At 37.7% G+C, this 25,582-nt stretch overlaps 1 protein-coding gene and 1 pseudogene across 2 annotated transcripts in view; both read right to left on the minus strand.

Annotated features, from left to right (window-relative positions):
- Window positions 1–25,582, minus strand: part of TENM4 (teneurin transmembrane protein 4) — a 2,793,707-nt gene that overhangs the window by 2,644,091 nt on the left and 124,034 nt on the right. The window lies entirely within an intron of this gene.
- On the minus strand, window positions 1,139–24,976 carry LOC112932328 (ras-like protein family member 12; annotated as a pseudogene).

Here is a 25,582-nt window from a genome sequence, read left to right on the forward strand (position 1 = left end):
GAGCCCTCTCCTTTACCTGCTTATCTGCTGATGATCCTAAGAGACTTAGGGGCCCCGCGGTAAACAGCGTCAGAAAACTATGAAACTCCCTATGCTAACAATGGAATCCCATTGGTGGGGGCGACCCCAAATAATTTATGTAAAAAATTGCTTTATGAACTCAAAATGCCTTAGGTTCTATCTTTCAAAAGTGAACTTAGAACACTCAGAGCCATTGTTGAAGGTACTGGGTCCTGCTAGACCAGACTCCCGGCTGGCATACTGTGGTTCTACCTATGAGCCTGGGTCAGGCTAACAGTGCCCACTGGGTGCTTGATACTGCCAGTTGCAGGTTCCCTGGAGTCCTGGGTGATGGTCACTAGAGAGAATGATTTTGTTCTGCAGTTTGGATCATTAAACTTCAGGAGGCTAGATCTGAGGCTCTGTAGAGAGCGTCTGTAATTTAAGATGGGAAAATAAGGGGGCCCTGTCTCCTGGTAAAACAAAAACACTGGAGGCTCCCTACTCTGGACGACCCAGAGCCCCCAATCCTCACTGAAAGCCAAAGCACATGAAATAGCCCTTCTGGGAATTTTACTTCTCACAGCCTGTCCCATAGGATTATTTAAGCCAGATTTGACTTGGATAAACTGTGGGATTTATTGCCTGGGGCTTCTGGGAAGTCAGAGGACAACAGGAGGGCCAGGCTCAAGTCCCCTCCCCAAGACCCATAGCCGCTCTGCCCTTCCTGTTCACCAGGTGGTGCTAGGACCTCAGGGTGCACCTCCTGCAGACCGATCCCGGCCTACCCTTTCTAGAGCTGGACCATGCAGAGCTGTCCACTAGAGGCCACATCTGGCCTGGCTGTCACTAGAGCAGGGAGGGGGAGATGGCACCATGACAGACACCACAATTTCCTTCCACTTCAGGCTGACCCAAGGTCTCTGGGTTGTCTCAGTAGCTATTTCCCTTCAGGGTCAGGGAATGCGGTGGTTACCATGGAAACCAAGGCCTGGAGTGAGCAAGAGCAGCATTCCTGCCTGTCCTTCTAGCTCACACTGTGAACTGGGTTTGATGCCAGAAAGGGGTCAGCTGCCCACCAGAGGGCAAGGGCTATCGTTCTGTTCGAGGGAAGGCCACTGGGAGAGGCCAGCCCCTGTCCTGCAGCCCCACCCAGCTGCTGAGTCTGGGATCCTCAGACTTAGGGGGCGCCCTCAGAAGATCTTGAAGCCCTTCAACAGAGTCAGGGTGGGTGCCTTGCGCTTGCTCTGGGCCCGGGATGACTTCACCATGACCAGCTTGGCCTGGGCCAGGGCAGGGATTTCCTTCAGACTGACGGTGGAAAGTGTGTTGAAGCTACAGCTGGCCAGACCATGCCGGGTGGTGAGTGGAGCCTCGTGGGGCAGGGCCCTCTCCTCACAGATGAACGGTCCAGGGCAGAGAATTCTCCAGCTCCCGCCACGCCTCCCACACCACCTCGTGGAAGACATGCACGTGCTCAAAGTCCAGGCAAGCGGAGACCTCGAAAAACAGGCCCCAGAACTTGCCCGCCAAGGCCGCACCCTCGGCCTTGGTGACCTGCCTGTACTGGGCCACGTCCAGCTTGTTGCCCAGCAGCAGGGCAGGGGAGCTGCGCTGTGTCTCCTTGGCATGCAAAGCAAGCAGGTCTGGGTAGCTGCTGCTGTCCTCGAAGCGCTGGCGGCTGTCCATGCTGTACACCACCAGGAAGGCCTGGGCCCGGTTCAGGCAGCCTCACAGTTCCGGGGGGTGTCCGGGTCTGCAGCATCCATGACCCTCAGGTGGCCAGGCTGGTAGGTCCACAGTCTCCTCGGAGCTGTAGGTGTCCTCCAAGTTGGGGTCATATTCGCTGATAAACCCCCTGGTCAGAAGCTTCACGGTGAGAGCGGACTTGCCCGCCCCGTGGCCCCCAGGATGGCCAGACTGACCTCGAGCGGCGCTCTGCGGCCCGCGCGGTCCCCAACACCGAGCGACACAGCTGACAGGGACTCGGTCCCGGAGGAGGGCCCCAAGCAGCGCGCCTGCCCGTCGGGGCCCTGCAGGGCGAGAGGCGGCTCCGGCCATCGGTGTCCCCCGGGCTGGCATCCAGCACCAGGCGGGCTGCCACATTAATACATTTTCATCTTTTCAAGTTAACAGGAATTATTGCTGATACCTGTCCCATTATGAAATATTGCTCTAGGGTAAGGTTGCCAAATTAATATAAAATGTGTGGTATAATATATCTAAGAGAGTCAAATTTGAATGTCAGATAAACAAAGCATAACAGTTCAGCAAAAAGCTATCCTAAAATTTACATTCAAATTTAATTGGGCATTCTGTATTTTTATTTGAAAAAATTGGTGATCCTATCTAGAGGCAGAGAAAACCTGTATGATATGAGAGAACAGTTTTAGATAACTTTTGGTGACATATTTAATTCAATTTCACCACAGAGGTGAAATTCATGGAGGATTTCCTAAATCCCTCTGCAATGGAAGGGAATGCTAAAGATACCTTTGCTTGACCCAAATAATCTATGCCAGTGCACTCCTTTTCAGAAGCTATAAGAATTGAGAAACAATCTCTAACCTGATTGATTTAATACAACATCAGTACAGTACTCTTATTCCAAATTTGAGCAAATAGACAAGCATGAAGGTGCAAACTAGGTAAATTTCTCTCTCTTCCATGGATCTAAATGACAAGTTTCTGTCTGTTCTACCACCAACCATCTTTCTCCACATCCGTGTCTCTTTTACTACAATTACTAGAAATTTTTGCAAATATTCAAATAAGTGCACAAAATACTAAAAAATTAACTTTATAACAACTATGTAGTTGTTATCAATAATAATTACCTTTCTCGATGTGGTTTATGTATACAATGGAATATTACTCAGCTATTAGAAACGACAAATACCCACCATTTGCTTCAACGTGGATGGAACTGGATGGTATTATGCTGAATGAAATAAGTCAATCAGAGAAGGACAAACATTTTATGGTCTCATTCATTTGAGGATTATAAAAAAATAGTGAAAGGGAATAAAGGAGAAAGGAGAAAAAATGAGTGGGAAATATCAGAAAGGGAGACAGAACATGAGAGACTCCTAACTCTGGGAAACGAACTGGGGGGGGGGTGGAAGGAGAGGTGGGCGGGGGGGTGGGGGTGACTGGGGGACGGGCACTGAGGGGGGCACTTGATGGGATGAGCCCTGGGTGTTATTCTATATGTTGGCAAATTGAACACCAATAAAAAATAAATGTATATAAAATAATAATAATGATAATTACCTTTCTCAAATTCATTTGGGAAAAGGAATTCATCACTTCAGGAGTCAGAAACTTCTATTTTGGAGAAGAATAATGGTTTAACAAGTTTCTCATTAATATTAGGCAGAATGTTGCCTTCCTGTAACTTTTATACATTACACCTAGTTATGGTTTTTGGAGCTACACACAGTGATTAAATGTTTCTCCCCACATGGCATCCCTGCAAATTGCTCCAGATATTTACTTTCTCTATGCACATATCCTAAAGTTTACTTTTCTATAACTCAAAGAGTTCTCTTCACCTCTTTCTAATACAGGAGAATTTGGAGATACTTCCATCTGTGTTTCCGTAGTATACTGGATCCATGAGAAACAGACCCTGTCTTGGCATCATTTTATCTTCATTTATCCACCAGAGTACTTGAGATATCATGAGGCCCAATAAATATTTGTAACATAATTTAATCAGCCTCTCTTGTCTTAGACCCTTAAATGTGAAAAGAGAATTCTATGAGTTGCACAAATCATGTGATCAGTTTTAATATTCATTCATTTACCCATTCATTTAACAAATATTTTTTGAGCACTTAAACTATCTTGCAAAAAGGGTTGTGTCTTGCTAAATACAGTGGTAATTAAGAGAGGCAAGGCTTCTGCCTCAAAAAGATGACAATTCTTATCGTTTGGACACTATGATTCTCCTAATGCAGTCAGATTTACAGGTACTTTTTAAGTTTGCAACATACTCTTGGTCATCTGAATCCAGAACTATTTTTCACATTGACTGCTTTAATCCAGGATCTCACATTCCTTACTCCATGAATTTTGTCTGATTTGCTCATTATTGTTGTATTTTAACCAAAATACTTAACCTGGCTTTGCATTTATGCTTACAGAACATTTTAGTTAGGAATCTCTTTCAAATCTTAGCCTGAAAAAATATGTTTAAAGTTTGAATACTTTAGCCATAATATTTCTATTTTTCCTTAGCAAATATTATCTTTGCCCTCTATGTCCTTCCATTAAACTGAAAAGTAAAACAAAACAAAACAAACAGAGCGTAGTATGTCCTCTCTTTTTATTCTCTATTTCCACGTTCTCTCTGTTCATTGAATTTTCCAAAGACAGACTCTCCTTTTGTGTATCTCTATCTTCCCTTTACACTACAGCATCATATTATACCTGAAAGTTTAAGTCAGACAATGTGAATTCAAATTCAGGCTCAGACTCTCTCTGTGTATCAGGAGTTGTATAACCTCTATGTCTGTGTTTCATTACATATGTAAAAGAGAGGATATTAACAGCATTAATTCATGAAGGTTCAATGGAATATTGTACAGTAAGTGCCAGCACAAGTTTCTGGTGTACAGTAGCAACTAAATATCTGCTAGGACTTTCCCTCTTCCTAAGTGCTTTCAATGTCAGCCCTCTCCACAAGGATCTGTATTTTAAATCATTATCAGAGAGAATTTACTTATGGTGTAGTGTATTACCCAACAGATCTTCCTCTGAGTCCCCCTCCCTAATTGCTTTCCATCATAGCTGAAGTTTGTATGATTCTTGTATGAAGTTTGTATGTAGGAAACTGGAGTGAAAAGTTAATCAAGTGCAATTGTGTCTGGAACAGTCTTTCAAGAGATTTCAATTTATCCCTGTTCTTGGTATATAAGATTTTGAGTTGCATAGAATTTGGTTTGAGAGATAGCCCTGTGAGATATTGTGAATTATAAAAAGAAACCTATATGTGGCCTTGCCCTGTTTGTAGCACAGAGTTCTAAAACGTTTGGAATTTCGTAAGTAATAAGACCTATACTGTCTTTTGGTATTCAGAACAAACCCTTCCACAATCACATTTAAATTGATGTTAATGAGATGACTTTTGGAAAGCACCTAAGGATGTAGGCTGGTTGCCAGGGGAACCAGCCTGTGATTCGAGGGTTAGAATTTTCAGCCCTGCGCCCTAACACTGGGGAAGGGAGAGGAGCTGAAAATTGAGTTCAATTACTAATAGCCAATGATTCAATCATTGGCTATATAAGAAGCCTCCATAAAAACATAAAAGGATGGGTTCAAAAGCTCCCTGGTGGGTAAACACCTGGAGATGCTGGGAGGGTAGCATTTCCAAAGAGGACATGGAAGCTCCATGTTCCTACCCACACACCTTATCCTATATATATCTTCCAACTAGCTGTTCTTGAGTTTTATTTACTCTTTTATAATAATCTGGTTATCTAGACAGTAAAATGTCTTCCTGAATTCTATGAGTCAATGGCAAATTAATTGAATGGTTGGAACCTCGGACCTAAAGCCGCTTGGTCACAAGCACAGGTGACAATCTGGGCTTGTGATTTGCATCTGAAGTTGAGTAAAGCAATAGTCTTGTAGGACTGAGCCCTTAACCTGTGGGATCTGACATTATCTGCAGGACACCAAGCTGGTGCTGCAGAATTGCCTGATGTATGGAAAGTCCAGAAATCTGGTATTAGAAAGTGAAACAGTGTTATAGTAGAATATGGAGAGTAGGGTACACACAGGAGCGTGTTTTCCACTACACTCTGCCATTTTAGCTATGCATATTGGCTTAGTGTCTAAATCTTAGTTTTGTTTTTAGTTTTTTTTTCCTCTAATAAAAGCCCTGGCAATATCAACTTTGTATGATGATTTGATGGTTAAATGATATGCTACATGCAAAGCGTTTGACAGTCTTCTTGATCACAGTTAAGTGTAGAGGCTGTTTTAGGCAACAGGTTTCAGGGATGGAAACCTGAGTAAGGTAAAAAGGCCTGCAGTGACCAACTGGCTGAATGCAAACAGGCTCATTCATTAGGTAGGTGACCCACCTCAGAATACCCATGAACACTAGCTGACCAGTGGGCTACGCACAACTGGGCACAGGTACCAAAAAAAAAAAAAAAAAAAAGGAATGCTATACATTCCCACACTTGGTCTCTTCCCCTTAACTCCAGCCCTTCACCACTGCCTCCTGGCAGTCTCTCTCTTGCTATCCTGCCTGGCTCCCTTGCAGCATCTTCCATAAACCTCTATCTCCTTTGTTCTGCTTCAGGTGAATTCGTTCACTACCTGTCCTTCCACCTGATCCCATCCCCCCACAGTAAATGCTTCCTAAATGTCTGTTTCTCCCAATTTCTGTCCTCCCACTCATTTTAAGCTTTTTCTTCTTCCAAGATAAAGTCCAACTATACCCTCCCTCTGCAAACACCACCTTGAACACCAGCACCATTTACTGCCCACACCTCATGACTGCATTTTAACAGTTTTCCTTTCTCACCTACACCCCATCTATACCTTTACTTTGGCAGTGGACTATCTGCTTTATATTTTTCTGTATTCTTACACGTTAATATTCCCCATAACATAGTAAGCCAAAACTTTGGTAGAGGCAGTTAGTCAATGTTTAATAATTCTTGCTCCCCTTCAGGGTATAATCACTGGCTATTCAATCAGGGGCTACAGTCCCACCACCTCGTATGTCTAGGCAGAGTCTTGTGATCAGTTCTAGCCAGTAAGATATGAGCTGAAGTGAACATATCACTCTGGCAAAAGGAGTTAAGGAGTAAGTTTGAATTGTTATAGTTTCTCCCTATCTCCTGGTTGAACAGAGAAGGCTCCTAGTATTGAGAAGAGAGTGGGTGCCTGAGTACTACCTGACTAGGAATGATGCATCAGACTGTGTTGAGGGAAAACCTTAGGTTGTCTTAAGCCACTAACAATTTAAAGGTTTTCTGTTTGTGCAGCCAGAATTACTTTTATTAATGCAGATGTCATGCATGCACTTTTCATATTATGGATACATGGTAGATGACGTCCCAGAGACATAATTTAACTTGTATTCACTCATGGAAAATGTGATTCTCTCTATCCATCAGAACCTTAATTTTATGGTAGAAAGATAATCTGGTAAGTACTTCATGTTATCCTCCTGGTGAGAACTCATCAACCTAAAGTACCTGGATAATTTTCAACAAATGTGCTTTGTGTGTTCTTGTTCCAGTCAGGATAACAGTTTCTTTCCAGGTCTTTTCCTTGCACTTGACACTTCAATATAGAATTGTTGTTGACCATGGTCTGTGTCTGTGGAAGAGTGTTGAAAGAAATCAGCTTGAATAGTTTAATGAATTTCCAAAAGGGGCCTATGCATGCACTCATTCTGAAGCAACCTTTGCCAGCCTGGCAGCTACAATATGAAAGAAGCCTAAGACTGCATCAAAATACCCAAGTTTTGATCCTGAGATTTTTACTCTCAACCTGGGGAACCTGGTGCATCACTAAGTTTCTGAGACTCAGTTTTTTCATGTGTAAAATTGGAATATGACTACCCATTAGAATTACTGAAATAGTTAAATAGGGTATTTGCCTTAGCAAATAGTCTAGCAAATAGCAATTTTTCAATGCATCTTAGCACTTTTTCCCCTTCACATAGTTATTGAGAAATAAAATGAGAAAACATAAGTATATCAGAATAATAAGCACACAGAATCCATTCACATGTTTATTCTTTTCTTCTTTGTGTTGAAAAGGGGTCCAAGTACAGAGTGCAGGTACTGTGCTTTATTCAAAACATGTCTAAAATCTGGAAGAAATGTAAGTTTAGGATCATTTTCCAAATGATCAAGGGACTGCAGGAATGTTTAATAAAATCTCCTCTCCACTGAACTTCAAAATACATTACATAAAGCATAATTCTAAGTGTTTTTTCCAATAATCATCACCTTATGAGAAAATGTACTAGTATATCAAAATTTTTTAAAATATAATTATAGCTTAGGAAAAATCTCATGATTAAGTCAGTGGACAAAAATTGTTTTAATTAATGAGGTTGGAATGAAGGAGAATTAAGTAATCACAGGCCTTTAACACCAGTAATTTTGTGTCTAGATCCTGCAGAGAAATTTTAAGTTAGTTCTCATGATTACACACAGTTGATTTGCTTTTTATCTATGCTACCACTATGCTGAGAAATATTTAGAAGAAGCTGTCATGGCCAAGACTATTATTCTAATATATTAGACCCCATAAACATGAATAGCTCGCAGTTACTATTAATTATGCATTGATTTCACAGAGATTGTCAAAATTTTCATGGTGAGAAAGCTTTTTTTCTCAAAACCACTAAAGAATCACATTTTCGCATGACTTTCTTTTTCTTCCTGAAGAGAAAAAAAAAACAAAAAACAGACATTGATACTAGAAACAAGCGAGGCTTTTGTCATTGGAGTTATTTTCCTTGTGCAAAGTATTCTCTTTAAATGTAGAAAAAATGATTTTCCCCCCAAATTTCCATTAGATTGATCAAGATAATTTCTTTTTTGAAATAAGAACAAAATAGTACAAATAATTGCATGCATTTTAAATCCACTGACAAACAATAGTATGTTTCCTGGAACACAATTAATAAGGATAATCAGTTAAGATAAGTAAATAATATATCCTTATGAAAGCATTACAAATACTGAATAAATTTCACTTCATAAAACCTGAAAGAGCTTATCTTGTCTCTGGATTATATGCAAGGAGTAATACCATCACTAGTTCTTGGCTGGTTTTATTGTCCTAAAGGGAAAAGAAAGAAAAGACAGGAAAAGAAAAGAAGAAAGGAAAACTAAAATTTTCAGTGTCCTCATTAATTTCTCAGTGTCCTCAACTATGCAATGGGATTATACCTCAAAGTCATGCTGTTTTGAGCAACAAATGAAGCAGTGTTTTCTTTTAAAATTTAACATGAGAGGCACATAGAATTTGCTATTATCACCATCATCATATAGTTAATATGTAGTCATATCTTAGACTCTGTATTTTAAAATTATAGACTCAAGATTCTCTTTGGTAACCTCCTACAGAAATGGCATCTACAGAATTATTATTAAGTAATTTCCTTTCTGAACAGGTATGTGTTAATCATACTCCCAAAAGACATTTGCAATCTAGTCTTTAAAAATAAAATAGCTCATAAATCAGTAAGGGAAAATAAATGATAACAAGCATAACAAGGTGTCTTATTCTTTATAAAGTGGCCTCACTTATATTTCACTTGATTCTAACAACCACCATGCAAAATCATTACTACCAAGCCTACTTTATTGATGGAGAATTAAAGATAATTGACTAGTTCTGATACACAGAGATAACAGATGGCATTGCCGAGCATTTACCTTGAGTTGCCTGACTCCAAAACTCTTGAATTCCATTTGTGAACACCACTGAAGAAGTATGAAAGGGTCCTAATCACTGCCAAGTTCTTGAAATGCCCTGTTTTATAAATGTCTTAAATCTGGACCATGCAGAGTAGAGAAATAGACATCTGGCAGACTGACTCTTCTCCGTAAAGTGCTCCAGAGTATGCTTAGTCAGGTATGGCAATACTAAAATAATGTGGTGGGGAGTCCTACGCGATCATCTCCTAGCTATCTACAAGGCCTAATTTAACCATTCATCCAGCAAAGATGTGAGAACCCTACAGGTTAGGGTCCAGGGAATGTAACTTTAAAAAGAAACTATTCCTACCTTTAAAATACTTGCAACCTTATGAAGAATCCAGACAAATACCCTGAACAATAGAATTTGATCACGAAGTTCAAGAGACTGAAAATGCAGACAAGGCCAATAGCCTGACTGCTCTTAAATTGACAACCAAATAGACACCAGATTGGGGTAAAGCCTGAGGGCCCAATGTAGTTATAACACATACGACTGACTACCCAAGGCTACTAGGATGGCAGGTTGCTAAATGGAAGTGCAGAAGTGTGTTAGTACAGAAATCAGAATGTTTTCTAGGAAAGATTTTGACCTTACCAAAAGAGACATACAAATAAAAACAGCAGAATAAAATATTAATCTCACATGCATTTACACGCATGCACAAACAAGCACACCTCTCTAACCTTACTAAGGTGAACAGTTTACATCTTAAAAAATATCCAGAGGCACGAACATGTAAAATACTTAGCAAGCAAAGAAAAGAAAAAAAAAAAAAACAACTGAAAAATGAACTGATTATTTTATGAAACCAAAATACACCTCCAGTTTTATATACGTCTTCAAAACATACATACGCAAAACACACAAAAGATGTGAAAATACAAAGCCAAAAGAAAGTAATGTTCCTTAAACAGACTCCCCTATTTTCTTTAAATATTTTATTTATTTATTTGAGAGAGAGTATACATATGCAAGGGAAGGGGCAGAGGAAGAGAGAGAGGCAGACTCTCTGCTGAGCAGAGAGCCCCACACAGCGGCTGGATCCCAAGACCCTGAGATCATGACCTGAGCTGAAGGCAGCCACTTAACCAACTGAGCCACCCAGGCAACCAAAAAATAATTCCTTATTAAGTGACAGATAGCTTTGACAGGCTATTATTCAACTGATTTATATGTTAAGTACCTCTAACATACAAAAAAATTAAACGATACTCCAAAAGTTACAGTCTTAAACTGTGACTTTTAGTCATGCCACATATTACATGGTAGGAACTGTGTTATCTGCCCTAAAGGTTTTATTAAAGAAAAACATACTAAATGCACATTCATTCATTCAATGAATTAATCAATACTTATTAAGCAGCTCCTTATGTGCCATTCACTCAAATGAAACCCTGGAGATACAATATACCTGGCCTTAGTCTAGTGAGGGGAGGCAGATATCAATCAAAGAATCATACATATAAATAAAAAGATTAAATATGTTATTACAAAAACATGTTACATTGTACTCTGCATTGTGTGATAATTCTAAAAATTAGAACAGTCTCTTCCAAGGAACAGTTAAGTGAGCCGCAATTGAAGAAAAGTTGGTTTCAGTTGATTAGAAGGTTGGGAAGATGACTTACTAAACCAGCATGAGCACACTCACATTCAAAGGAGTTAGAAAATGCAGTGTGTGTCCAACGCCTGGGTAGTATCAAAGAGCATGATGTGTGACAAGGCTGAAGGGATGGACAGGGGAAGGTAGATCTTGCAGGGTGTTTCAGGTCAAGTTAAGAATTTGCTCTTTCTTCCTAAGAGAAATCAGAAGCTTAAAAGTTTAATGTAAAGGAAGTAATATAACCAGATATGCTTTGCAAAAAAGATCATCCTAGATGCTGAGGGCAGGAGAGAGTGGATATAGTTGATCAGACAAGTTGTGGGAGCTTACATTAAGATGATGACAGTGAGGACAAAGAGAATGGCTAGACTAAAGAGATATTTTGAAACTAAATTCTATGAGCCATAATTGACAAATATCACCTAAAGGGGTGAGAGACAAAGATTTTTCAAATGTGACTGAATTCTTAGAATGTAAAAGGGAAAAAGATAATCATGGCATTCTTGGAAAATAATCAGATGGGGAGTCAGGGCAGGGTTGGATAGAGTGATTCTGAGTGTTAATTAAGCCATTTGAATTTGAGATTATGTGCTAGCTTTGGCCTCAGTTATATTGTGTCCCTCATGTTCAAGTTCTGCTACCTCATTTGTGAGATCCAGCACGAAATGTGCAGGCAGGCCCCTGCTAGAGGGTAGGCAAGTTTATCTCTCCTTCCCACGAGTCCACCACTTTAACCCAGGGTACCTAAAACCTCTCTCTGCTTCAATGTGCTCAGAATCCAGGTAAGGGGAGTGGTTATAAGGGCCATGGTGAAATCCTGCTGAATGTGCAATGGCACTGTTACGAAGTTCAAGAGTGCCTGCATCTTGCCTAGCCCAAGAAAAAGCAGGGTGTAAAAAAAATTAATTAATTAATTAATTAAAAAAAAAAAAGAAAATTCAGGGTGTGTGCCTGACTCTCAATCCTTATTTACATGGGCCCAAATCAGGGAGTGGCAGTGGCACAGCAGAACATTCACCTCCTATTCATGTGATCAAATAGTCTCCCTAGGTGGAGAGGTCAGCAGTTGCTGGGCAGAGGCAGAAAAAGGAAGCAAGACTGTGACCCTGGGTTCCAGGGAGCAGAAAGCAGGCAACAGAGAAGCCCATCCCAGGAAGGTGGAGAGGAGGTGGGAGGCAGTATCACTTATGAGCCAAAGACCCAATTCCTCAGGGAAATGTTCCATTATATCACCGGGATTCACTTACAAAACACAAATACAAAGACCAAATTATTAAGAATTTCAACATTGAGTTTCACATTCCACAGGAAAGGCCCTTCTTGCTAGCCTCTGAACACTACATTGGTCACATCCTCATGAAGCCAGCTCTGCTAACCTTGGCAATAAAGTGTTCTAAGCAGTAAGTAATAGAGAAACCAGGATTTTCTCTGAATGTGGAGTGTTTACATGTACTATGGTTTCTGAATTATTCTTATTTGAGTTAATCAACCAAACCTCCAAAAGTTCAGTTGATCCTAATTATATTCTCTTACATTTCTAATAATTCTTCTACTAAGTCAAAGGAAGGAAATATTTTTGAGTACTTACTATTATTATAAATAAGTTCATATTAAATCATCATATCTTCCTTCTAAAGTGATAGTTACCCCAATTTAATCATTAATTCAGTGACTTTTGAGTTACCAATAAATACATATTGAGTATCTACTAAATTTTGGACTCTGTGGCAGTAGTCTACACTGTGGCAGTAGTCTGTTCTTGCAATGTGCTGGTTACATAATTTCACTTAATCCTCACAATCACTCTGCAAAATCAGTATTTTTATCTCCATTTTTTTTCTGGTGATAGCATTTGATGACTATAAAGATTAAATTACTTGTTCCTGTTTTCACAACATCCAAGTATTAGAGGTATAACTTGAACTTGGATCTCTATGACTCTCACTTAAAAGTTTTCTTTCTTAGGTAATGCCATTTTTCTTTTTTAAAAAATAGTACACAAAAAAATCCTGCTGTTCGATCACTATGGGTACTTCCCCAACACATTCTCTTTAATTCTAATCTAGAGTAGTTTTCAATTTTGAGCAATCCTTCCAAGTGTGTTCATGTTAGCAGTTTTGATACATCTCATTGTCGTGATGGACAGTAAGAACAGGGGGATGTGGGGCTTCCACCATGTTTGGCTTCTTTATACACCTCTCTAACCAAAGTGGTCACATCAGTGGCTTTCAGTTACTTGCATTTTTTTGTTTTTATCATACTCATCTCTCAATCTGAATTAACTGCTCCTTTTGCTGATATGATTTATTTATTTATGTAGACTATTTTACTTTTAAATCTGTGCTGGCGAATGTCTTCAATACTTCCCTCACACTAGAATATAAGGAAAAGTAGGAGAGTTGTGCAAAAAAAGGGGGTATTTACTGAGTAATCACCATGCAAAGGTCTTTCCGTTCTTATTTCACTTAATCTTCACAACCACTCTATAAACTGGGTGTTATTAATCCCATTTTTCTCTGAAGAAACTTAGAGAAAATATGATATAATCAAATAATATCTATTTGGTCAACACATAACAGGTATCTACTTTTGTCAAGTATGGTGTTAGTCATTGAACTTAAGGGCAATTTATAAAAGAGATATAGCCTATGAGCAAGAAATCAGGCCCCAAATTCAAAGCTCTTCAGTATCAAAACACGTGCTCCTTCCAAAACAGAAGGGTTTTTTCAATTTTTACCATTACATAGCAAGTTGGCATACACATAATAGACATGCTATAAAGTGTTAACTTAATGATTATTGCCCTGACTCTGATTATTAAACAAAGAACACTTTCTTGATTTTTCAGAGGGTGAGTTCAGACTGAACTAGGACCGAAAAACTAATTGAACAGGCATTCTAACAGGGAGAAAATGCCAGCTGCCATTGTCCCTGGATGTCACTAGCTTCAGCACATTGCTAATGAGAGCTCTGTCATCTGTTTGATGACTATGTGCTCCCCTCAGTTTATGCACTTCTGTGGCCAGAGACTGTACCCCTAACACCAGCCAGCTGTCTCTGCAATTTATTCTGCTGATGATTAGGGAGTCTAAGCCAAAAAGTATGGTTGGATTCACTTAGAATCATACATTTCAACACGGAAAAGGCTTTAGAGATTATATAGTTCATCCTAATACTGCAGATCAGGAAACAGACAGAGGTTATGGGAACTTTTCAAAGACATACAGTCAAGTAGTAGCAGAGCCAAAGTTAGAACTTCTATGTCCTAGCTACTATATAAAAGCATAACAGGTATTTCACCACAAGGCAGGGTGTACTGTCCTCTGCATTTATTATTGTATAACTTTATCACGATAATCTATGACTAGACAATGATTTATAGTTTATAAAGTTCCGTGATCTTCACAGCAATTTGGGTATGGTTAGGGAAGCTACTACCATATCAATTTTCTAGATATGAAAACAGATCAAGTGACTTCCACCTGGTTAGAAGCATCACTAATGTTTGTGCCAGGGCCTTAATTCTCACCATCTGAATTTTTACCTATTGTTCTCTCAGTATATCATGTTCCTTCTCCAGGTAATATCTTTAAGTAATTGACAAGATTCCAGGATATTATTTTGAATTCTGTAAATCATTCTTCCAGATGTTAACTATAGTAATAATTCACACAGAATGAGAAATGTTTAGGAAGAGCTTGGTTCTAAAGCTGATACCGCCATTTATTACCTGTGTGGCCTTGGACAAATCACTTCTCTTTCCTTTTTATAATCTTTAAAATTGGAGTTAAAACATAAATGCTACACTTAACCCACAAGAGTCTTGGTAGATTCAAATAAAATGATCTGTGTGAATCCTATAAATGAGGTGGTTTGTAAATGCTGTAGGTAGAGAGATATTTGTAAATTCTCAGATATGAAAGGTCTAAGTAGGTGATGTTTATATTTTAATATTAACTTTATGTTTACAAAAATTAACTGTAACAATCATTTTTTCATACCTTAAAAGGGAGTGTATGTATATATAAACATACACATATCTTTTTCTAAGACTTTCTTACTGGTCTGGACCTAAATAGTTTCACAGCTTTTAATTTCTGGGTAGAAGCAAGAAAAAATGTGAGAGACAGAATTTAATACTATTCTGGTTGCCATAAAGTTATAATTGCTCACAAATAAGAAATGACTAACTACAATGTCACTTTAACAAATAAAAGGATGCACTGGATTTTTAAAATAGTACCTTGATAATGTTTTAAATCTATTTTAGATAGCCATTGCTTTAAATAATGTGATGAAAGAAAAGGAATAATAGTGTCACTTGATTGACATATGATTCTACACAATGAAAATAATCAAATCAAGAAGTAATCCATTTAATATTTATAACAGATATGCACTGACCTATATAATGATATATTAAATTCCTTAGATGATGCAAAAACTAGACATTAGATAATTAGAAATTATGACTTCCACTAAGAAGCCAATGATCTAGTTGGAGATAAGAGACTATTAGTCAAAAGAGAATAAGAAAATATTTGTTTATTTATACAACTAACAAAGATTTAATGATCAATTGTTTGCCAACAGTAATGCTTGTCCATGAGATGCCTCTAATTTAAGGAGGAAAAAAAAAGCAAGTGAAAAAATATTTGCCAAACAGACGAGTTTGGCAGTTTGATGTCGAGTTATAACAGAAGCATAACATTTGTTGAACAAAGGGAAGGTTGATTCAGTGTGTTTATGAAAGACAGAGAAACTTTCACAAATGGAAGATATCTGAGTTGATTTTTGAAGAATAATGATTTTTAACAGGTAGAGAAGAGGCAACAAAGGTATTTACAAATGAAGAAAAACGATGTGCAAATTCAAGGAAAGGTGAAGCAATACATAAGAAACATCAGTGGGTTTTGTTCTATATGTCTTCCTGGAATTTCCTTCTCTGAATTTCCTTCCCATCTTAATTTTTGGAGGAAGATATCTTCAATCTTTGGGACTCACTTCACACATCAACCTTTGAATACCTGATTTGAACTTAGTGTTTGTTCTTTTGCTAATAATACTTTGTCTCCATCTCTATAGCTGGTAGCATTGTATTAAATGCACCTACTTGTTTGTTCCACTAGTACATTAGAGTCTCAAATATATAAATAATCTCATTCACTTGATGCCCTAATTACTCACCACTGCTTTTGGAATATGGTGGTACTTCAAATACTGATTAAATAACATCTGAAAAAAATTAACTGTAACAATCATTTTTTTCATACATTTAAAAGGGAGTATTCTTTACTCCAAGTTAAAAATTCCATTCACACTAAGTACTTATATGGAGCCATCACATGAATTTCTAAAATCTAGGAAGGAATATGGAATTTTTTTCTCTCAGCTTCTCTACAGAGTTATGATTAACCAACTACAAGCCTCACCCTGAAGGAACAAGAAAATGTCTTAATGGGCTGAAGTTTTTCAAAAGAATTCTTAACAATCTACCATCCTTCACTTGTTATATCCTTTATCCAGTATGGTAGATTTCTCCAGCCAACCTCACCTGACAATAATATGACTTCGATTTAAAAATTATTATTATCTTTGGGTTCCACAGTTACCATGGCAATATCTTTCTTTCTCATCTATATCATTACGAAACTATATACATTTCAAAACTGAACAGAATCATTTTATTTTAAAGCCAGAGCTGTAAAACTGGTTCCCATCAATACAAAAGCAGTAATCCTGTCCTTAAAATTTACCATCAATGATAAATGAAACAACACAAGGTCTATAAACATCTCTATATATTTCTCAGAATAAAGTGTCCTTTTATTTCTATCATGTTGAGATCCTCGTTCTTTGATGTAGTAATGGGAGGAATATAAAATCAGAAAGGTTAAGAATCACTGTTCCAGAGCAATGTTATGGGTCCTCATGTGATTAGTATGTGACAACACAGAAACACGCATCTTCAAGTCCTTAGTTAAATATTTATTGAGCATCCGTTATCAAACTCATGGTGAGAAATAAAAGGAAAAATAATAGTTTCAGTCCTCCAATGTTCTTTATACTATCAAAAGACTAGGAAGATATTCAAAATTAACTTTCTCACCTATAAACATTTGATATGGAATAAATGTGATGATGATATGTGTCTACTGAATGAGAAGCTCCTCTGTTCAAGGCTCTGTGACTGGCAATTCTCACATTATCACAAATTTAAAACTACCTATAGGCAATAGCTTTCTCCACTTTACATTAGAATTCAGAGACTCAGAGAGTCTAAGCAAGTTGCCCTGTATCAAGCAACTGGTAAGAGCAAAATGATAATTACCTCTAGGGTCCTCCTGCCTGCTGTCTGTTTTTTTAAACATACTTTATTTATTCATGAGAGACACAGAGAGAGAGGCAGAGACACAGGCAGAGGGAGCACATGCACGAAGCCCGATGCAGGTCTTGATCCCGGGACTCCGGGATCATGCCCTGAGCCAAAGGCAGATGCTCAGCCCCTGAGCCACCCAGGCATCCCTGCCTGTTTTTATAAATAAAGTATTTTTTGGAAGACAGACACATTTATTCATTTATTTATTGTCTATGCTGCTTTTACACTAAAACAAATTTGCATAGTTGCAATAGAGACTATGTGGCTAGAAAGGCCTAAATTGTTTACTGTCTGGCCATATTAAAAAAAAATTGCTAACTCTGCTCTAGAGCATTCAATAGTGAACAGAAAAACAATGATTTATTTAGTACTGTTATGCTATCATGTTTATGCTTAGGGCACTATAAAGACTCGAAATGTAAGACCCTGAGTCCATTCTTAAAGGAGCCTACAATTTATCCAAATGGTAAAAAAACAAAAACAAAACCATAATAAGATGAGCACATAACCATTCTCTATCAGTTATTCACCCTCTTTATCCTCCTATAGGAAAAAAAATAAGTTTAAATAATACATAAAATAATTTTATTTTTAGCAGCCACACTATTTTAACCATGGGGAATCTGTCACACAGACCTTATAGCAGGCATAAATGTTTACAAACATTCATTTGGTTTTTTTCCTCACACACATTTAGATTATATTTCATAGCTTCTTTTGCAGTGTGATGTAGCCATGTGCCTGATATGAACGGAAATATTATCTATCATTCCGAGGCCAAGCTTTACAAGAGATGTACATGCTCTCTACATGCCTCCATGCTCCTTCCTCTGTCAGCTGGATGTAATAATAACAAGACCATAGAAGATCATGAAGCCAGAAGAAAACAGGTCTTTGCAAAGAAGACAACTGCTTATAGATCAGAAACATCCACCTCAGGCTGTTGTTTAAGCCACTACAACTTTTGGGTCTACCTATTATTGTAGAATATCCTATGCTAAATAATGGAAGAATTAGTACCTTGGAGTGGGATGTTGCTGTAACAAAAATATAAACTATGGCATTTGAAGGTGACAAGAAAATAACAATTAGAGCCTAGAATAATAGAGATCCATTTAATTTGATGATAAAATAGTTGGTGAAGCTCTTGCTTGTAATAACTTGAAAGGCAGACCAAGTGCTTAGAAGTCTGTAGTTCAAGGGGAGAGCGGTGAAAAAAGAAGAAATATTAGTGTGTATTAGAAGTTACTTCCCATGTTAAGACTTTAAACAAAAAGGATGAGCTCTGCTAAGAATTATTTGCTTTGAGAGGATAAATGGAAGGAAAGAGAGAATCCAGAAAATTTGGGTAGTTGCAGAGTTAGAAAAGTTCATTGTTTCTGGATTTAGTATAGGAGAAAATGAGATGAACAAATATTTTAAGGAATAGAAGTCTATTAATAATTCTAAATTGAACACAGGGAGTAAACCCTTTGACAAAAACCATTAAGAATAAGACAGAAAGGAGAGAGGGAGAGAGAGAGAATCAGAAAAGGGGGAACACAGAATTGAGGAAGCAGCAAAGAAATGTACAGATACGAGTTCTATGTTTAGGAAAGAAATTTGGTGGTGTTGACTGATTGTATGTTAACATGATAGTTATAGAAGTAAAAGGACTAACAGTCTCAAAAATTTTCAAGGGAATTCATATTGTCCCAAAAGTTCATGACTGATAATCGGTCCTCAGAAATCCTAATCCTCACTGACAAGTAAGCAGCCCAGAGAGTACTTTGCAAAACCCACTTCAGATCTCCAATGAGGATATTGAACAAAAAAGAACTTTCCAATTCAGAGCAGGAGTTATGCAGAACAATGACAATGGAATTACCTCAGAAAACAGATCCAGTTTCTACTTAAAGGACTTTTTCAACTGCAGAGTTTCTCACAAAATGTCAATAAGATTCCATCAATGGTGTGAACCAGTGACTGCTATGGTTTTCGTCTTCTTTCCTTTCAAAAAAAAGACTTTTTACTGTGGGTATCCTGTCCTGTATCTACAGTTGCATACTTTGAAGTGTGTGTGTGAGCACCCATGAATGTTTAAAGGTTTCTTAAGCACAAAAGCCCTCATGTGAACCTGAATGACAATTATGTACACTACCAAAAGCTCCTAGAGTTGGAACAAATAATCTTAAGATTTGTGTGGAATCAGAAAGGACCCCTAATAGCCAGGGGAATATTGAAAAAGAACACCAGAGTCGGGGGCATCTCAATGCCGGATTTCAAGTTGTACTACAAAGTTGTGGTCATCAAGACAGTGTGGTACTGGCACAAAAGCAGACACATAGATCAATGGAACAGAATAAAAAATCCAGGAATGGACCCTCAACTCTATGGTCAACTAATATTTGACAAAGCAAGAAAGACTATCCACTGGAAAAAGGACAGTCCCTTCAATAAATGGTGCTGGGAAAATTGGACATCCACATGCAGAAGAATGAAACTAGACCACTCTCTTGCACCATACACAAAGATAAACTCAAAATGGGTGAAAGGTCTCAATGTGAGACAAGAATCCATCAAAATCCCAGAGGAGAACACAGGCAACACCCTTTTTGAACGTGGCCACAGCAACTTCTTTTGAGATACATCTAGGAAGGAAAGGGAAACAAAAGCAAAAAGGAACTATTGGGACTTCATCAAGATAAAAGCTTCTGTACAGCAAAAGAAACAGTCAACAAAACTAAAAGACAATCTATAGAATGGGAGAAGATATTTGCAAAGACCTATGAGATAAAGGGCTAGTATCCAAGATCTATAAAGAACTTATTAAACTCTACAGCAAAGAAACAAACAATCCCATCATAAAATGGGCAAGAAATTTCACCAAAGAAGACAATGAACAGAAATTTCACCAAAGAAGACATACACAGGCCAACAAGCACATGAGAAAATGCTCCACATCACTTGCCATTAGGGAAATACAAATCAAAACCACAAGGAGATACCACCTCACACCAATGAGAATGGGGGAAATTAACAAGACAGGAAACAGCAAATGTTGGAGAGGATGTGGAGAAAGGGGAACCCTCTTGCACTGTTGGTGGGAATGTGACCTGGTACAGCCACTCTGGAAAACTGTGTGGTGGTTCCTCAAAGAGTTACAATAGAGCTACCCTACAGCCCAGAAAATTGCACTAATGGGAATTTATCCCAAAGATACAGATGAAGTGAAAAGCCGAGACACCTGCACCCCAATGTTTATAGCAGCAATGTCCACAATAGCCAAAGTGTGGAAGGAGCCTCGGTGTCCATCGAAAGATGAATGGATAAAGAAGATGTGGTTTATGTATACAATGGAATATTACTCAGCCATTAGAAATGACAAACACCCACCATTTGCTTCAACATGGATGGAACTGGAGGGTATTCTGCTGAGTGAAGTAAGTCAATCAGAGAAGGACAATCATTATACGGTTTCACTCATACAGGGAATATAAAAAATAGTGAAAGGGATTATAGGGGAAAGGAGAGAAAACGAGTGGGAAAAATCAGATGGTGACAAAACATGAGAGACTCCTAACTCTGGGAAATGAACAAGGGGTAGTGGAAGGGGAGGTGGGCAGGGGGATGGGGTGACTGGGTGACTGGGTGACAGGCACTGGGGGGGGCACTTGATGGAATGAGTACTGAGTGTTATACTATATGTTGGCAAATCGAACTCCAATAAAAATAGTAATAATATTAATTATTAATAATAAAGATATTAATAATGTTCACTTAAATTATGTTGAGTCAAATTACATTATATAGTGTTTATAATTTCATTATTAGCTCTTCATTGACAGTGGGATGGCATTTTCATATATTACTATACTTTGATGTCTCTTTCAATTTGTGATTTTGGTAAATTAATTTCACGTAACTTGCTATGAGTTGACTTTTCTGTAGAATAAAGAACTTACACACTCTAAAATGAATCTATTAGCTCAATGTGAATATGTTAGAATGCAGAGTTTGGCATTTTAAAATGTTAGATAATTTACACTCATTCAGAACCATATAATAAGCACCTTTGGAGTTATACAGAGTATGTAATATTAGGGGCAAAATCATGGGTTTTATGATGTCTAATCTAAATTATCTTATCCATGGAGTTTATATTAAAAGGGAGGGGGATGCCATTCTTTTGTGAGAAAACATATCAGATGAATACAGTCCCCTAAAATCATCATGGCAAAAGTCATAAAAGAGCCATTCCCTGATCTATCATATCGAATATAGCTTTACTGTTACAATTATCTTAAGTATAAGATAGTGAGATTCTTATCCTCAAGAGTATATCCTGACTACATGGTATATTATAGATGCTTGATAAATGCTACTGATTTTATCTAAATCTAAGTTATTTCAGCTTTGCTTGAAAACAAAGTATGATAAATTGTGTATGGTTTTATATACATACATACATATATATATATATATATATATATATAGCAAGAGTATGATAATAATGTCTATTATCCTATAGGAAAACCTAATTACTTCACTAATTAAGAGAAGGAAAGTGAGAGAGAGATGTTTATTTTTTTTAACTTAAAATGTAATAGCACGGTATGAAAAAAGTAAGCTAGATATAGCACAAATGAAAAGTTATAGGATTTAGTTCCACATGGACCTACAGGGGTGTGACCTGCAGTAAATTACTTAAAATCCCTAAACCTCAATTCCCTCATAAATAAACCAAATTGTAATTATTCTTGTAAATATAAAAATGTAAAAATGGTTAAGAAAATATATTTAACATAAATTATGTTTGAAATTGCAAATGTGCATCGTGAACATATAATTATGAAAAAGTCAGTTACCAAAAATCTAATGCATTTATGTAAAGGACTATTAATTAGCAAATGTGTAAGGCATACCTGCAAACATACACATACACATAGATAAATGTACACATATGCACATAGCAGGTAGATGTACACACTAGGCACATCCATAAGCACAAATAAAAATACTTATGTTCATGGATGCAATTGTTACTAAGAGAAATTCCTCCTAAAGAAGGAACTCTTACAAAATTATGTACTCTTCTATATAATTCTTAATTTCAATAAGGTTAAATATTATTTATATGGTAAGGTTTTCTGCTTTGATCAGTTACGCAAACAAATAAAATCCTCTTGCACTTATTAAATGCAAACATGTGGGTAGTGTTGGAGACACCTTCATTAGTGACGGCTTTGGCATCATGTAGCGCCTCTGCCAAGCAAGTATTCAGGCTCCCTCCAAAGAGGAGGTGCCCTTCCAGAAACTTCACTCCAACTACTACAGGTCTCTGGGACTGGCCGAGTTTCTCACTCCCATTCAAGAAGCAATAAGATTTCTGCTCTGATTAAGTATTTATTTTAGATACACTGGCTGTAATATTTTCAGACCTAGAATATTATAATCAGGCTTCATCTGTTCAACTTTTGTGGGATAATTGCTTTTGCTTAATTATGTCACACAAAGCTTTGTGACCTAAGGCAGATCATATTAAGTAATAAGAGGTAGCATTTGTTCTTGGTTCAAAGTGTTTTCTCTTTAATAACTCCTTCATTATCCTAACAGCATTTCCAATGCAGCAGACCCTATTATTTGCATTTAATAGAGGAGGGGATTGAGGCCCAGAATGGGGTCAAATGACCCAAAGTAATTTTTAGATAATTTGGCAGAGTCAAAATTCAACTCCCAGAGAGCCAAGAGATAAACTATTTTACTAGGAGAATAATCTTGATTTTTCTAACGATCAATTCATTTCAACTTTTTCACCTATAGAACTTTTGGGTTCAATGAAATAAATCAGCTAAGTAAAGTGCCCAACAGAATGTCAGCATGTGTTAACAACTCTATAATGTTGAGGAACACTATAATGTTAACATCAGTAGTGGTAGCATCAGTAGCAGTAGTAGAAACAATACCAGTAGTTGTACTGGTAGTAGGAGGGGAAGCTCCTAAGAGCTTGATTAGAGTCTCATCTTCTGTCCTAAATTTATTTCATTTGTAAGCTATGAAATGAAGAACAAAGATGTAAGTGATTCTGACTTAGAATATGTAATTACCTATTTAAAACAAAGCACTGGAATTGTCTTCATAAAAGGAAAGAAAATTTAAACAACTCTTCACATTGCTTTCTGCCTTAGGCATTTTAATGTGATTCTATTAATAGGAGACAAAATATGTCTTTCTAGAGATTATATCCCTATCTTAAAGCTCTCTCTAGTACCAATTTCAGTGTTTCATATAATCTTTTCATTTAACAATATCTTGAATATCTATGTGGTATGTGTATAAAGCAAAGCTTGGGTCCATGTGAAAACAGGAAGTTCCAAATGTTTTTTGTGAAATAAAGCTGTCAGTAACAAAGACAGCTTGTGGACTCTACTGTGGTATGGTCTACCTCATTTTTATACCTTTAAAATCCCTAGAGCTAAGAAGGAGGCAACCATGGCTATTGAAATTCTGAATCTCCCTACTTGCCTTCTACTCCTGCCAATGGTTTCTGAATAGTTATTTAACCAACCTGTTTCTTTAGAACCAGCACCAAGAAATATATACTCCTAACACTGAAAGACAGAAAGGACATATGTTTGGGGTCAGTTTCTTCAAATGAAGTTAATCACCTGCTTTTCAAGGTCAAGAAAGAGTTAAAATGCATGCTTTATGAAAATTCTTCTTACTGTGTTAAATGAACAGAAGCCTTCAAAAATGACAGAGAAGTATTTAAATTCTGAGCCATCACTTTGTTGCTGTGTAACCTTTATCAGTTGCTTTCCCTTCCTAAGCCTCAGTTTTTTTTTTATCCGCCAAATGGCCATTGATAGTATCAATCTTTCTTGATGGCCATGTAGCTTCAATATGTTGTAAGGAAAGCTCTTAGAATGTTGCTTCACTCAAGAGGAATTAGTTCTCTTCTACTTTGCCCATTTTCCTACTACACAGGGGTATGCTGAGAGAAGTCCGTCTTGACCAAATAACACCAATTAATAATATTAATAGCAGCTAATATGTATATAGTCCTCATATTCCAAACACTTTTCTATGCAATCCATTCAACCCTAATGTCAATCAGATGTGGCAATTTAGGCTGAGGAATTAAGTGCATTTCCCGAGATGACACAGACAGCAAATGAGATTGCTGAGGTTAGACCTTTGCAATCTGGCTATAGATACTACACTTTTCTGTATGTTACTATCAATAACAATATGGAAATATTGTTCCAGATACATCCCTTATGTCCAGGGCCTGTAAGGACTGAGAAACAGCAATGGAAAGGTAATGAATATGAGCTTTGTATACTGACCAGCTGTCTCCCAAAATGGACCTTTTCTCCCCATGCACATACCCTGCTATTGACATGTAAAGGCCCTGCAGAGGTCTTTTGCTCACTGAAGTGCAATGATCTAAATGCTGTTAGTTTTCCTTTTCTATTCCTAGCAGGTTTTGCTCCCAAGCAGGTCCCTGCTGTTCCCAAAATGGAATCTGTACTTCTGCAAGCCATTCTTGCCTAAACATTTTTCCTTTGAAGACTTGTTTGGGATCATATGAACTCTGGCATTATCTTTGAGATGGGATGCTGCTTCCTCCCCTTGACTACAGCTGTGGTGAGAAGCATGCTGGTTTTCTTTCCTAAACTCAAAGTACTCAGGCTGATCTTTTAGATTTCAGCACAATCAGGGAATCAACATCTAGAATTATAGACAGGGAAAAAAAAACAAACTCTTTCACTTCTAATGGGCCACTCCATTGTATCTCATTCAGGTATAATGCCATCTAGGGGACAGTTTTAATTAATTCAACAGTTGCAATAGTGGACAGTTTTGCTGAGGCAGAGTTTGGCTATAGTTCTGGATAATGTCTCCTAATCAATATATCCTGGATGGAGTGCCTAGAGTCACAGGACGAACCAGCTCTTGTTGAAAGAAACTGAAAAGAAATAGAACTTGGGAACCCAGGCAAGTGAAGATGGTACTCAGAGAAAATACCCTATTCCAAATGGTAAGCTATCTGGACACACAACTAAGCAAGAATGAATCTGAAACCTAAAGACAATGAAACAACAGAATATAGATTCTGAGGTTTGGCAAGAAACTGCTGCCCAGGTGAA

The sequence above is a fragment of the Vulpes vulpes genome, chromosome 11 (assembly GCF_048418805.1).
Source record: "Vulpes vulpes isolate BD-2025 chromosome 11, VulVul3, whole genome shotgun sequence".
In the NCBI taxonomy this organism is placed as follows: Eukaryota; Metazoa; Chordata; class Mammalia; order Carnivora; family Canidae; genus Vulpes; species Vulpes vulpes.